This window comes from Mesoplodon bidens (assembly GCF_964165515.1).
Source record: "Mesoplodon bidens genome assembly, chromosome: 1".
Taxonomy (NCBI): Eukaryota; Metazoa; Chordata; class Mammalia; order Artiodactyla; family Ziphiidae; genus Mesoplodon; species Mesoplodon bidens.
The window spans coordinates 148390273-148405642 of record NC_138176.1 but is presented as its reverse complement, the minus strand read 5'-3'; the positions used below and the strand labels follow the sequence as shown (position 1 = coordinate 148405642).

At 40.6% G+C, this 15370-nt stretch overlaps 1 pseudogene across 1 annotated transcript; it reads right to left on the bottom strand.

Moving 5' to 3' along the window:
- Positions 1–13945: 13945 nt before the first annotated feature.
- On the bottom strand, positions 13946–15370 carry LOC308621926 (bifunctional methylenetetrahydrofolate dehydrogenase/cyclohydrolase, mitochondrial-like; annotated as a pseudogene). Its single transcript has one exon. The product of its transcript is annotated as a bifunctional methylenetetrahydrofolate dehydrogenase/cyclohydrolase, mitochondrial-like (transcript).

Below are 15370 nucleotides of genomic sequence, written 5' to 3'. Positions count from 1 at the left end.
ACAACTACGGAGCCCGCGTGCCACAACTGCGGGGGCCCGGGTGGCTGGAGCCCACACTCCACGACGGGCGGGGCTGCCACAGTGAGAGGCCTGCTCATCGCAGCAAGGAATAGCCCCACTCTCTGTAACTAGAGAAAGTCCATGCACAGCAACAAAGACCCAACACAGCCATAAATAAATAAATAAAATAAAATAAATTTTTAATGTTCCAGATTTAAAATGGCTGTATATGCTTTGATACCTCTCCCAAAATGTGGGCTGGCCTGTGACTGATTTGATCTAAGAATATGCTGGAAATGATGCTATGACGGTTCCAAATGTAAGCTTTAAGAGGACCAGCAACTCTCATCTTGCTCTCTTGAAGCCCTGAGCTACCATGTAAAGCAGGAGAAGGGGCCAGTTGAGCCCAGGCTTACAGCCATCTCCACCAGGTACCAGGCTTGTAAGTGAAACCATCTTGGACCCACCATACCAGCTGCTAGTGGAATTGCACTAAGTGACCCCAGTCAGCACTACATAGAGTAGAAAAATCACCTAGTCAAGGCTTGCCTAAATTCTCTGACCCACAGTAGTGTGAGCATAATAAAATTATTGTTCTTTTAAGGTACTAAGTTTGGGGTAGATTGTTGTAAAGTAATAGATAAATAGAACTGTTTTAAAGAACCCAAAGTGTAACCAAAAAATAAGCAGGAACAGAATATTCACGCTTATTTTCTCCACTGTGGTGATTTTGATGCATCATTCAACAAATATTTATTGAACATCTGCTGTGTGTCGGCACTTTTTTATGTGCATGCTGGGAAACCATAGTAAACAAGACAGACAGTCCCAGCTTCCCTAAAGTTCGTATTTTTGAGGAAAAGAGAAAAATAAGTAAGTAGACAAAAATAAATTCTGTACTTTCAGATAAGGTAAGTGCTATAAAGAAAGGCTTCATAAGACTTTAAGCCAAAAGATTGCTATGATCCCATCATTTTACACTTTGTATTTTATGGCCAAAAAAAGAAAAAAAAAGATTGCTATGTGTTTTGTGGCAAAATATGATACTCATTTGTTTCCCATGGCAGAGAAATTTGAAGAGTGCTAAAAAGATTACCAAATGTGATTTTTTTTAAATTTGTCTGTAGGAGAGCAGCAGAGTCTCCTGTTAGGTTTGTTTCTGCATGATAACTGCATCTGGATTTTAACCTTTACAGGGCACTAGTCTATAACAGTGTCTAGTTTGAATTTATTCCAGGCAAAAGACCAGCCTGTGTGCCCCTTCCACCTCTGTGTGGCCTTTCTTCAACAATGAGAATAAAATGATAATAGGTCATAACTACTCCCATCTCTCAGGGGTTTTTTTTTTGGCTGCACCAAGTGGTATTAATTCCCCAACCAACAATGGAACCCATGCCCCCTGCAGTGGAAGGGCAGAGTCTTAACCACTGGACCACCAGGGAAGTTCCCCATCTCTCACTATTAACTGAAAGACTACAATAATGCATCTCTAAGAAACTGAGGATACACAAAGAAAGAATACAACAAACTAGGGCTGTTGATTTTTAGACAGTTTTTTCAGAGAAGCCCAGAAAGTCATTTATCGGTGATGTAAAACATTAGCTAACAAAGATTCCTTGCATGTTTTCTTGAAAGTATTTTCATAAAAACTGTCTGCTCATGTTTTCCTTAGTCATGCTTTCCTTAGTTCAGCTTTTCTTGGTATAAATGTTTCTGAAACCAGCTGATGAATAAATAAGACCAATAATTCATTTGTAGAGTAACACTGGTAACAGATAACACAGCAATTGAATAAATACTGCAGTTTCCAGAATTAAGGGCATCTATAAAAGCCTAAAATATTTTTTAAACATTTTTTTCTTTTAATAATGGTTTGAGACCTATCACAGAGAAGACCCATCTTAAGGGATATATTATGTATTGGATCTGATCACCTGATGCTCACTGGCCTTCTCTTAATCTTTAAAAGAAAGGGCTTCAAACAAAGCCAATTTTGTGAAAGTTAGGGATCTCTTTCCCTCCTCCACTTAGGGATATATCACTGGTAGAAGAATTGTTGACATTCTCTGAAGAGCTCTTTACCTGAAAAATTAGAATATTGACAGTGACATCTCTACTAGTATGTTTCTAAATCTGTGAATAGTTGGATTAAGCGAATAATAATTGGTTCTCTTTCCATAACATATACAGGGAGTTAAATCATTGCCCTCCCCAAAATGACTCAAAAGCTGTGTGTTAGAAAGTGCATGACTTGAATTTTGGTCATTCTTTATAATCTAACTAACTACTGCCATATATAAGTGAAAAACAATTGCAAAGGGCAGTATAAATTCTCAGCATTAATGCCTGTGCCTTAGTTAACTTATCTGTGTGATGGGAATAACTCTACTTAAGTCACTTGGAAATGCTTTTCAAGAGCACAATAGTTACATTGTCTTTCACAAAGACTTTTATAAATCAGCAGAAATCAATCGAGTTTTCACTGTGCAACAACAAATATGACTTTCTGCCCTCTGGATAAATATTAGCATGTCCTGCTTTGTCAGGGTTTATTGGAACATTTTCCTTATAGAAAACAATCCGTTAGGCAGCTTGTCCTCTTCTGTGTTTGTGATGCCTGCAGAGATCCAGAACAATGATGTAGACCTTGTAATCCATTTATGAACATAATCATTAAGTCATAATCTCTCACCATTAAAGTGGACTTAAGAAATTAGGCACTAGGGGCTTCCCTGGTGGCGCAGTGGTTGGGAGTCCGTCTGCCGATGCAGGGCACACGGGTTCGTGCCCCGGTCTGGGAGGATATCGCATGCCGCGGAGCGGCTGGTCCCGTGAGCCGTGGCCACTGGGCCTGCGCGTCCGCAGCCTGGGCCTGCGCGTCCGGAGCCTGTGCTCCGCGGCGGGAGAGGCCACAGCAGTGAGAGGCCCGCGTACCACAAAAAAAAAAAAAAAAAAAAATTAGGCACTATGTCATTTATCTTAATTGTTGGATGAATTAAGATTATCATATTAATATGATTATGCTTGAGCAATCTAAATTTATATAAACTTGACTGATGATATTTTACAAATAATAAAGTTTGTTACATTAATAAATCAGTCTCTTCACTTAAGTTAGAAGAAACATTTACATTTTAAAAAGTAAATTTAAAAAAAGCATATAACTTTACTATTGACATACACATTTGATTATATATGTAATGTATCTCAAATTGCGAATTAATTCCCTAAAATATTCATTGGCAATTTTAAAGGTGTTTATAGACAGAGTAACAGGAATGCCAACAGTATTTTGTAGCGATGGTAGATTTTACGATTAGGATAATCTTTCGTTCTCCAAGTCCTACAAATCAAAGTAATTCTAGAAGTTTTTTGTTGTTTCATAGGAATAATGTGAGGCATAGCAAATAAAGGAAACTACCATAAGTTATTTGAGAACTGCTGCTATAGTAAGAATGACCACATACTTGGATATTATAGACCTTTAAGACTCTTGAGAATCTGAGCTTCTATAATAAGATACAACTAGAATTGTTATTCATATTTCAACAAAGTATGCAATAAAAACATTTTTGAACTTCCATGGAAATCTCACAGGTCATCTTTCTCAACATGCAGTTTAAACAGAATTGAATGTAATCACTGTTGATACAGAGTAGTGTATATTAGAGGTAAAGAAAAAACTCTTGTAAATGAACACAAGTCAGAATAAAAAAGACGTGTGAAAAAGGAATTCCCATAAATTCTCATCTTCCATAAAATATACAGCAAAATCTTATTCATATGATGTATGATTCATTGCCACAAAAAGGTTATAAACAATACTTTTAACATATGCATTTAAATTGCTACTTCCTATAGGAAGAGCTAACCTTGCTTTAAGACAAAGTCAAGTGCTTTGGACTCTATATTTTAAAATATTATACCTGGTTTGATGCCTTTATATAAATATTATCATTAGCTCTGGGATGGTGGGAAGCATTATAACTGGTAAAGTAAATACAGCGTATCACTAATACCTGGGATTCCCTAGACATTTTTCAGAAAATGTTTATTTTAGTCTAAGACTATGATTTGCAAAAACGTAACATTACTGTATGTTGAAACCATTACTGTAGTTGAATTTCACCTCTTTTCCCTTCTTGCATCATGGGTGCATAATCTAAACTGATCATAAGGAAACATCAAACAGACCAAAACTGAGAGACCTTCTACAAATTAACTGACCAGGATTCAGCAACAGTCATGAAGGGTCATGAAAGCAAGGTCATGAAAGATGGAGGAACTGTCATAGATTGGAGAGGACTGAAAATACACAGTAGGGGACTTCCCTGGTGGCGCAGTGGTTGAGAATCCACCTGTCAATGCAGGGGACACGGGTTCGAGCCCTGGTCCGGGAAGATCCCACATGCCGCAGAGCAACTAAGCCTGTGCGCCACAACTACTGAGCCTGCGCTCTAGAGCCTGCAAGCCACAACTACTGAGCCCACGTGCCACAACTACTGAAGCTCGCGTGCCTAGAGCCCATGCTCTGCAACAAGAGAAGCCACTGCAATGAGAAGCCTACGCACCACAATGAAGAGTAGCCCCCCGCTCACTGCAACTAGAGAAAGTCCATGCACAGCAACGAAGACCCAACACAGCCAAAAGTAAATAAATAAAATTAATTAATTAATTTTAAAAATACACAGTAACTAAATGCAATGTGGCTTCCTGGACAGAGAGGACATTAGAAGGAAATAAGGTAAAATTTGAATAAGATCCGTACTTTAGTAAATAGTAGCATAGCATAGTATCCCAGTTTCTATCATTGCAAGTGATTATAAGTTAATATGAAGCAAAACTGAGTGAAGGATACATGTGAACTCTCTGTACTCATTTTGCAACTTTCCTATAACTATTTTTAAGTAAAAAAAAAAAAAAAAAAAAAAAAAGATGACCCCAAAGTAGATGGCTGTGCTGTTAAACAAACAGGATTGGAGGTAGGAAACAAGAATTTGTTTTTTGGACATGTTAAATCTGAGTTGTCTTTTAGACTTGGAATGAAAGAAATAGTCATGAACAAAGAAATTAGAAAATTTGTATTTATGTCCAAGTAACGTATAATATGGCTATGAAGCTTAATGAAATTTTTTTTGTGTGGTATGTGGGCCTCTCCCGTTGCGGAGCACAGGCTCCGGACGCGCAGGCTCAGCGGCCATGGCCCACGGGCCCAGCCGCTCCGCAGCATGTGGGATCCTCCCGGACCGGGGCACGAACCCGTGTCGCCTGCAACGGCAGGTGGACTCTCAACCACTGCGCCACCAGGGAAGCCCTTAATGAAATTTTTAAGAAGACCATTTGTTGGGCTTCCCTGGTGGCGCAGTGGTTGAGAGTCCGCCTGCCGATGCAAGGGACACGGGTTCGTGCCCCGGTCCGGGAGGATCCCACATGCTGCAGAGCGGCTGGGCCCGTGGGCCATGGCCGCTGAGCCTGCGCGTCCGGAGCCTGTGCTCCGCAACGGGAGAGGCCACAACAGTGAGAGGCCCATGTACTGCAAGAAAAATTTTAAAAAAAGATCATTTGTTTAAAAAAAGCTTGAAGGTATAATTAATAAATTATTAATAATCTGGAACTTAAATATTTATAATTTCAACAAAACATTTCTTCATGAGAAGTATTTCTTGATGAAATACTTTCTTCACTTTGTTTCAAGGACATCTGTAGTCTCCTAGTTTTCTTCTTTCTTCAATATTCAGTCCTCAGACTCTTATGTTCATTGCTCCTAATTTTCTGTCCTTTTAATATTTGATTACCCTAGGACTTGTTTGTATACTCACTGCCTGGTGATTTCATCCAATCTCATAGACTTACATACTATATAAAATACTGACACTTCCAAATTTCTATCAACTGCTGATTTTTCCTGTAAACTTCAGATTTATGTATCCATTTTCCAACTTCACATCTCCACTTGGCTGTCTAATAGACATATCAAAGTTACTCTGTCCAAAACTACACTCCTAATCTTCCCTCACAAACCTGCATCTCAACTGATAGCATCCTACCATTTGCTCAGGTCAAAAATTTTTGAAGCAATCCTACTTTGTCTCTCTCTGTCTCTCTGTCTCTCTGTCTCTCTGTCTCTCTCTCTCTCTCTCACACACACACAGACACACACACACACACACACACAGACACTCATATCCAAGCCATCAGCAAATTCTGTTGGTACTACCTTCAAAACATAACCAGAGGGCTTCCCTGGTGGCGCAGTGGTTGAGAATCTGCCTGCCAGTGCAGGGGACATGGGTTCGAGCCCTGGTCTGGGAAGATCCCACATGCCGTGGAGCAACGAGGCCCGTGAGCCACAACTACTGAGCCTGTGCGTCTGGAGCCTGTGCCCCGCAACAAGAGAGGCCGCGACAGTGAAAGGCCCGCGCACCACGATGAAGAGTGGCCCCTGCTTGCTGCAACTAGAGAAAGCCCTCGCATAGAAACAAAGACCCAACACAGCGAAAAAAAAAAAAACTTAAAATAAATAAATAAATAAATAAATAAAATAAGTCAGGAGCTCTTAAAAAAATGCATGATTAAAAAAAAAAAAAAAAACATAACCAGAACCTAACAAATCTCACTATGTCTACCAGTACCATGCAGGTCCAAGCCACCATCAGCTCTCGCCTGGTTATCATCTCTTGACTGATTGCCCTGATTCAGCTTTTGCTCCCCTCACAGTACACTCTGAACCCAGCATCCAAACTGATTCTTTTCTTCTTTTTTTTTTTTTTTTTTTTTTGCGGTACGCAGGCCTCTCACTGTTGTGGCCTCTTCCACTGTGCAGCACAGGCTCCGGACCCACAGGCCCAGCGGCCATGGCTCACGGGCCCAGCCACTCCGCGGCATGTGGGATCTTCCCGGACCAGGGCACGAACCCATGTCCCCTGCATCGGCAGGCGGACTCTCAACCACTGCGCCACCAGGGAAGCCCTGATTCTTTTCAAATGTGAGTTAGATTGTGTCCCTCTCTGCTGAAAACTCTCTAGTGCTCCTCTTCTCATTAAGGATATAAGACAAATTCCTCCCTGTTCCCCTGCACCATCTGGCCCTATTACCTCTCTATACTTACTGCCTGCTACTCTCAGTCATTCTGCCTCAGCCACACTGACCTCTTCATTATTTCTTGAAGGTGCCAGACATGCTTCTGCCTCAAGGACTTTGCACTCTCTACTCACTCTCTGCCGAGTGCTCTTCCCTCAACTCTCTGTATAGTTCACCCCCTCACCACGGCAAAGCCTCTACTCACAATCAAAGACGACCAAACACCAGCACCATGAGTGAGAGTCAGCAAAAAACAACAAAAAATAGATTTACGTTCCCAATAACTAGCGATTCAGAATACAGAACAGCTATGTATGGAGTATTTACAGACATAATCACAGAGAGGAACATTTCATCTATTGACCAACAGTATAAGAAGCAGAAATCACTCTGGATATTTCATTCAGAAAAGAGTATTGTTTTGGTTTTTTTACAGGAATTTAGTACTTAATATGTTGGAGAGGCAGGGGTTTAAGAAATGAAGCCAGACACCATCGCTAGACTCTTGGCTTCATCACTAGACTTTTGGCTTTAAGGTCACACTTGGAAACTGCAACTACTCTTGCTGCTTTCACGACCACTGCCACTGCCAAGGCCTCCCACCCTTAGGAATTTGGAGTCAGTCCGGGGAACGTGGAGCTGGCTGCTTCAACTACTAGTGGTACTAAAAGTGGCCCATCAGCTTCTACCATCACAGGAAGCATCACCTCTGTCTCCTTTCGAAAGTTTATATGAAAATGATCCCCAACCTAGAAGTCTAAAACCTGCCAAACAACCAAACAAATGGGGAGGGGGGAAGACATGTAATCCCCCCTCCGGTCCTCCAAAATGTATTCCCTCTGTATCTTTTTTTCAGGAAACTACTAGAAAATGTGCTTCATCAAAATGAGGGGGCAGGGCCTCCCTGGTGGCGCAGTGGTTGAGAGTCCACCTGCCGATGCAGGGGATACGGGTTCGTGCCCCGGTCTGGGAGGATCCCATATGCCGCGGAGCGGCTGGGCCCGTGAGCCATGGCCTCTGGGCCTGCGCGTCCGGAGCCTGTGCTCCGCAACGGGAGAGGCCACAACAGTGAGAGGCCCGCATACCGCAAAAAGAAAAAAAAAAAAAAAAAAAATGAGGGGGCAAACAAAAAGGAAGATATCAGATAAAGAAAAAGGCAATCTAGCACAGCAAAAGAAAAGAGAGGGGAATTCTCAGGTGTGCCCCAGGTGTAGAAGGAGGGCAAGCAGTCCGGACTGCAGCAGTGTCACTTAGGAGACAGGGGTAGCAAGGACTGTCATCACTGTGCCCTCTGGACAAAGCTACTGGGACATTTACTCCATGACAAGGAGGGAATAAACCAGGAAAAATGAAAGAATGAGGTTCATGTAATGGAATCCAAACTAGGAAAAGGTAAAGGAATTCCTAAGTTGTCAGCAAAGGGAAGTCCCAAAATGACAAATAGGCAGAATGGAGCAGGCCCAGAGCATCAGTAGATAGAGGGGAACAAAGGTCTGCCAGAGGAATAACTCCAAGAAAAAAGATTGAAACTAATAATAGAAGAGATGACCTTGTACTAAGAGCTATTGGCAGGTGTGGGAACTTGGCAATAGGTACAGACAACTAAGCAAATGAAAAACAAGGCAATTATTAACCTATAAGAAAAACAAAAAGAGAGAGAACATAATCATAGTATACTACAGTACTCTGCAATGAATAATATTTATGTAAAAAATAATGTAAACTCTAGATATCAATTTAACAAAAAGGTAATTTTTTTAACCAACAGAAAATAGTGATACCAGAAACCTAAATCTTTATCTACCATGAAAGGACATCAATAGATAGTCTAAAATTAATGAATTGAAAGATAGCAGTACCTGAGTATTATGCAAAATACAAATGTGGTGATGTACAAATTCTAGACGAACAGCTACAGAGTTGAAAATGGGGGAGGGGACGGGGGAGTAAATACCTTAATAAAAATAAAAATTAATTTTAAGAAGATCACGCATGAAAAACAAAACTATAAAAGGACTAAAAACAATATATAGGAGAATACCTTTACAATTTTGGAGTGGGGACTGCTTTCCTAGCCCAGAAACCCAAAAGGAAATGAATAATTTGATTGTACAAAGTGAAAGCCTTTTGCACATGTAAATATTTTAAAGCAAAGTTCAGTAATATTCTGAAATCGATTGTGGTAATGGTTGCAAAACTCTGAATATACTAAAAACTGTTGAATTGTATATTTTTAGTGGATGAATTGTATGGTATGGGGATTATATCTCAATAAAGCTGTTTTTAAAAAGACAGATCGTTGGGAGAAAATATTTGCAACATATACATAGGACAAGGGATTTAATACTTTATATATTATGAGCTTCCTCCTCTAATTCTTTAGAAAAAGAAAAAATAAGAAAGTAAACAAAGGATGAAAAGGTAACTGACAGAAGAAGAAATTCAAAGGACCAATAAAAATATGAAAATATTAGTAATCAGAGAAACCCAAATGAATACAAAAATTAAATGACATTTTTTTACCATATTGACAAAAAAGAGAACTATTGATAATACGCAATACTGAGGAAAATAGAGGAAAATGGCCCTCATGCACTAATAGTAGGAGCTTGAAAGTATCTACTGCCTTTCTGAAGGCAGTTGGGAAATATCCCTGAACATAGAAAATGTACATACTCTTTAACCCAACAATTCCAGTTTTAGCAATCTCTTGTATCTCCCACATATGCAAAGTTATGGATTCAAGGTTATTAATTGCAGAATTGTTTGTAATAGAAAAAATGGAAAAACTTAAATGTTTACCAGTTTGTAAATAGTTAAATAAATGAAATATATAGGTGCATATATGCCATGGAATATTATGCATCTATTGAAAACCATTGAGTAGATTCATGTGTACTGACATAGAAAGAGCTTCACAATAAATTATTAAGAAAATAGACGCCCTGGTGGCACAGTGGTTGAGAATCCACCTGCCAATGCAGGGGACCGGGTTCGAGCACTGGTCTGGGAAGATTCCACACACCACGGAGCAACTAAGCCCGTACGCCACAACTACTGAGCCTGCGCTCTAGAGCCCGCGAGCCACAACTGTTGAAGGCTGCACGCTTAGAGCCCGTGCTCCGCAGCGGGAGAGACCACCGCAGTGGGAAACCCGCGCACCACAGCGAGGGTAGCCCCCACTCGCTGCAACTAGAGAAAGCATGCGCACAGTAACGAAGACACAACTCAGCCAAAAATAAATAAAAGAAAATAACTAAATTTATTTTTAAAAGAAAAAAAATAAAATAGAGCATGTTGTAGTGTATGTTGTGTGATCATATTTATGGTTTTTAAAAGTACAAAAAGTGTGTGTATGTGTGTGTGTGTGTGTGTGTGTAAAGATAGACTCCAAATGTTAACGGGGGACTTCAGCTTTTTGCTCCATGTTCTTTTTTTTTTTTTTTTTTTTTTGCTGTACGCGGGCCTCTCACTGCTGTGGCCTCTCCCGTTGCGGAGCACAGGCTCCGGACACACAGGCTCCGCGGCCATGGCTCGCGGGCCCAGCCGCTCCGCGGCATGTGGGATCTTCCGGGATAGGGGCACGAACCCGTGTCCCCTGCATCGGCAGGCGGACTCTCAACCACTGCGCCACCAGGGAAGCCCGCTCCATGTTCTTTTATTTTTACTCTTTTAAAATCACCTCTTAATAATTTGTTTCTAGTATTTTAAAGAATTTGAATTCTAAAAAGAAACGCAAGTCAGGTATATATTCAGATCTGAATCAGTCTCCAGGGGTGGAGATTGAGCATATGTATTTTTTAAAACTCAAGAGGTGATTCTGATGCATAGCAAAAATTGAGAATGTGGAAAACAGTACAGAAATTCCTCAAAAAATTAAACATAGAATTTCCATATGATCCAGCAGTTCCACTTCTGGGTATACACTCCAAAGGATTGAAAGCAGGGACTCTAACAGGTATTTATATACTCATGTTCATAGCAGCGTTATTCACAATAAGCAAAAGCTAGAAACAACCCAAAAGTTCATCAATGGATGAATGGATAAACAAAATGTGGTATAGCCACACAATGGAATATTGTTCAGCCTTAGAAGAGAATTAAACTCTGACACATGTTACAAATGGATGAACCATTATGAAAACATAATGCTAAGTGAAATAGACAAACACAAAAGGACAGGTATTGTGTGATTCTATTTATGTGAGATAACTGGAGAAGTCAAATTCATATAGATGCAGAAAGTAGATTGCTGATTGCTGGAGGCTCAGGGGAGGGGAAAATGGGGGGTTATTGTTGAATGCGTAGAGTTTCAGTTTGGGAAGATGACCGAATTCTGGAGGTGGATGATGGTGATGGTGGCACAACAATGTGAATGCACTTAAGGCCACTGAGCTGTACATTTAAAAATGGTTAAAATGGTAAATTTCATGTTACATATATTTTACCACAATAAAAATGTTTTTAAAGACTTGAGAAAAACTACTTTTTTATTTCTTCTTGTGTGATGCATCTCCATTTATTTCTAAAGCTTCAACTATTGTCTATATACTGATAATGCCCACATCTATACCTTCAGAAAAAACCTTTCCTCAAACTTTAGTCTCAAATACTACCTGGTCATCAGATATCTCACACCTCAAACTCAAAATGTTTAAAACACCATCTTCTTTCCAAAGTCTTCTGTATTCAGTTTTACCCAGTTGCCCAAATCAGAATTCTGGGTCACCATTGGCTCCCTCTTCTCCTAAACTCAGCCTCAACATCCAATTGATTATTGAGGCCTGTCGATATTATCTTCTAACTAGTTCTTTTTTCTTTTTTTTTTTTTTTTGGCTGCGTTGGGTGTTCGTGGCTGCGCGCGGTCTTTCTCTAGTTGCGGCGAGTGGGGGCTACTCTTCGTTGTGGTGCTCGGGCTTCTCATTGAGGTGGCCTCTCCTGTTGCAGAGCACAGGCTCCAGTCTCATGGACTTCAGTAGTTGTGGCTCGCGGGCTCTAGAGCACAGGCTCAGTAGTTGTGGCGCACGGGCCCAGTCGCTCCGTGGCATGTGGGATCTTCCCAGACCAGGGCTCAAAGCCGTGTCCCCTGCATTGGCAGGCGGATTCTTAACCACTGCGCCACCAGGGAAGCCCTTCTAACTAGTTCTTGAACTTGCCTCTTTCTCGCCACCTACACTACTACTACCTTTGTTCAAGCCAAATCATTTTTCACTCAGATTAACAGAAGAGCCTCTTAACCAATCTCCCTGCCCCCAGGATTACCCACTCCCTGCCAGAGTGATTCTCCTAGAGTGCAGATCTGATCAGGGCACTCTCCTGCGGCAGAGGATGCTAGCTAAACACCAAAATGTGTGCTCTCCCTTCCACAGCATTGAATATAGAGTAGAGAATAGAGTGTCCAGCCGGCCTTTCCTCTACAGGTGGCCACAAATCTATAAGATTTATGAATACTGTGACATCTTCAGTTTTAAATTCCAGCCTCCAGCAAAGTGCTTCATCCATAGGAGATAGTCAACAAAGATTTGTTGAATGAATAGATGAATGATTAAATGATGAATTCTGGCCTCTAATATCTTGGTCTCAAAACACTCATCTATAAAATAAAGGGCTGAGCTATATGATCTCTACAGACCCTTCCAGCTGTAAAATTCTGTCATTTGTACAAAGCATTATGAAGTGATGTTTTGAATGTAGAATTCCTAGAGTGTGTATATCTGTCCTACTTACCTGGTACTTGGCAGACGTTATTTATATTCTTAGACATTTTATGGTTTTTATTATGTTTTTTCCTTGACTAAACTGCATACTCTTTGAGGGCAGGGACATATATATAGTTCTCTCCTAGGACCTAAGATGGGTCATTTTATGAGTAAAATATTGAATAAATATTTGATAATTGTTTAGGAAAGATGATGCCCTATCCTGATTCACTAAGTCATGATAAATACTTCATGAATTCATAGTCTGTTTTCATAAATATTTAGAAATTTTTAATCTCAGTATTAAGTCATTGTCATCATAAAATTTCTTCATATGTGTTTTTTCTTTCATTCTTTTTTTTTCATTCTATACCAGTCAGAGTGTTTTATTTAAAAAAACAAAATGAAGCAAAAAAGTCCTTTAATCAGCAAGTCTGATTAAATTCAGTATTAACTCAAGTTCTCAGAAATCAATCGAGGAAAGCCAACAGGTGCATCAGAGAAAAGCTGGCAGCTATTGACAGTTCTTTGGTGGAAAAGTAAGTTGCATACTTATACAAACTGCCCTAATGATCATCAAGCCCAAGTTATGTTGTCCAAATACAGGTTTCAAGATACACTAAAGAAACCATACAGACACCCCCACCAGTATAAAAATTTGACAATGAAGTTGAAGTATGTAGGAAAGTCGAGTATGACAACACACATGACTAATTTATAAAATAAGACTGTCAATCCTAGAAAACTAAAATGGGGAGTCCTCAGGAACAGTAATGAACATAAAACGAGGGCTAATAGCAAATGAAACAACCCCAAACATTTTCCCAATGACTAAGCTACAAAATGACAGCTTAGGAGACTATTAACATGTAGTTTTTCTTCTGGCTATCAATCAATACATATATTAAATTAGGGTAATTTTTTTCCACTCAGTTACCATCATTTCTTTCTTTTTACCTTTTCCCTAATTTTCTCTTGCAACATTTTTCCTTTGGCTTAACCAGTTGAACTCAAGAGGTTTGGAACCTAAAGTGAGCATCAACTCATTATTGGAATAGCACTTGGGAAATGCAATTGTAGAAAAGACAAATTTGTGCAGCGTTGGTGGTATAGTGGTGAGCATAGCTGTCCTCCTAAAAAAGACAAATTTTAACTGAAGTGGCTTGATAAAGTTAGGCAGCCATTCTCAATGTGACAGTGTCCCCCTGTTAATCAGTAGGTTAATGGCTTCTCTTGGCTGGATCGCATGATCCTGCACGATAGCGGCGTGCTCCCTGGCGGGTAACTGCAGACCTATGTGTTCAAATACCCACCCATTTAAGCTTACAAATAAATACAAAGCATTGTTTTAAACCATTTAAGGAGAATAAATATTGCATTTCTATCGGCCTGGTTTTCCTCGTGAACTAGCTTGGAGTGCTGTGCATGACACAGAAGACACAATAGTTAATTACTTGCTACTCCAAGCTCCTTAGACTTCAGTACTTCCCGCTCTTCAAGCCTCAGCACTTTTTTTGCAGCAGTAATGGTATTCTTCATTAGCATTGCCACTGTCATGGGACCAACACCCCCCAGGGACTGGAGCGATGTAACCAGCTTTCTTCCTGACTCCTTCAAAATCCAAATCTCCAACCAACTTGGGTTTAGCAGTTATGGGATCTCGAATTCTATTTATTCCCACATCAATGACAGCTGCTCCTTCCTTAATCATATTGGCTGTGATCAGATTTGGAATGCCTGCAGCAGAGAGCACAATATCTGCAAGAGCTGTATGTTTCTTCAGCTGCTCCTTGGGAGTTTATGGATGAGAAATTGTGACAGCGGCATCACCTCCAGGATGTTCGTGCGCCCCTCTGGTGTGTAGTAACACTGAAATGGGCACTCCAACACTTTTTAACCTTCCACCCACACCCACATTCTTCCCTAGGGTTGGAACGCCAATTTGCTTAATTATTTCCTACACACCCCATGGAGTAGCTAGTAACATGGAATTCTGGTCCAAACACATTCGCCCTACGTTAATTACATGAAAGCCATCACCATCTTTGTCTGGAAAACAGCATTGCAGATCTTTCTCTCATCAATGTGCTCTGGGAGAGGCAGCTGAACGAGGAGGCCATCTACATTATCATCATTATTTAGTTTATTGATTAAATTCAACAGTTCTTCCTCTGAAATTGAAGCTGGTTTCACAATTGTCTCACAGTTGATTCCCACATCGGCAGCTACTCTGGTTTTGTGGAGGACAGAGGAGTGACTTGCGGGATTCTCGCCAACCAAAACCACGCTCAGGTGCGGCCGTTTGTTGCCTGACGCCACCCACGCTTCCACCTCCTGCTGCACTTCCTGCTTGATCTGCTTGGCAAGTTTCCTTCCAGCATTGACAACAGCTTCATTTCAGACTACTGATTGCTGGAAGGGGCGATGGTGGAGGCAACAGCTCTGAGCTGCTCTGGAGCAGCAGGGTGGCCAAAGTGGACACGAGGGACGCTGCAGCCATGGCCAGCGCCCTCTCTTTCATTCTTTAAAAAAAGAAAAAGAAAAAAAGCCAAGACATTGAAGCAACCTAAGTGCCCCATCAGCAGATGAAT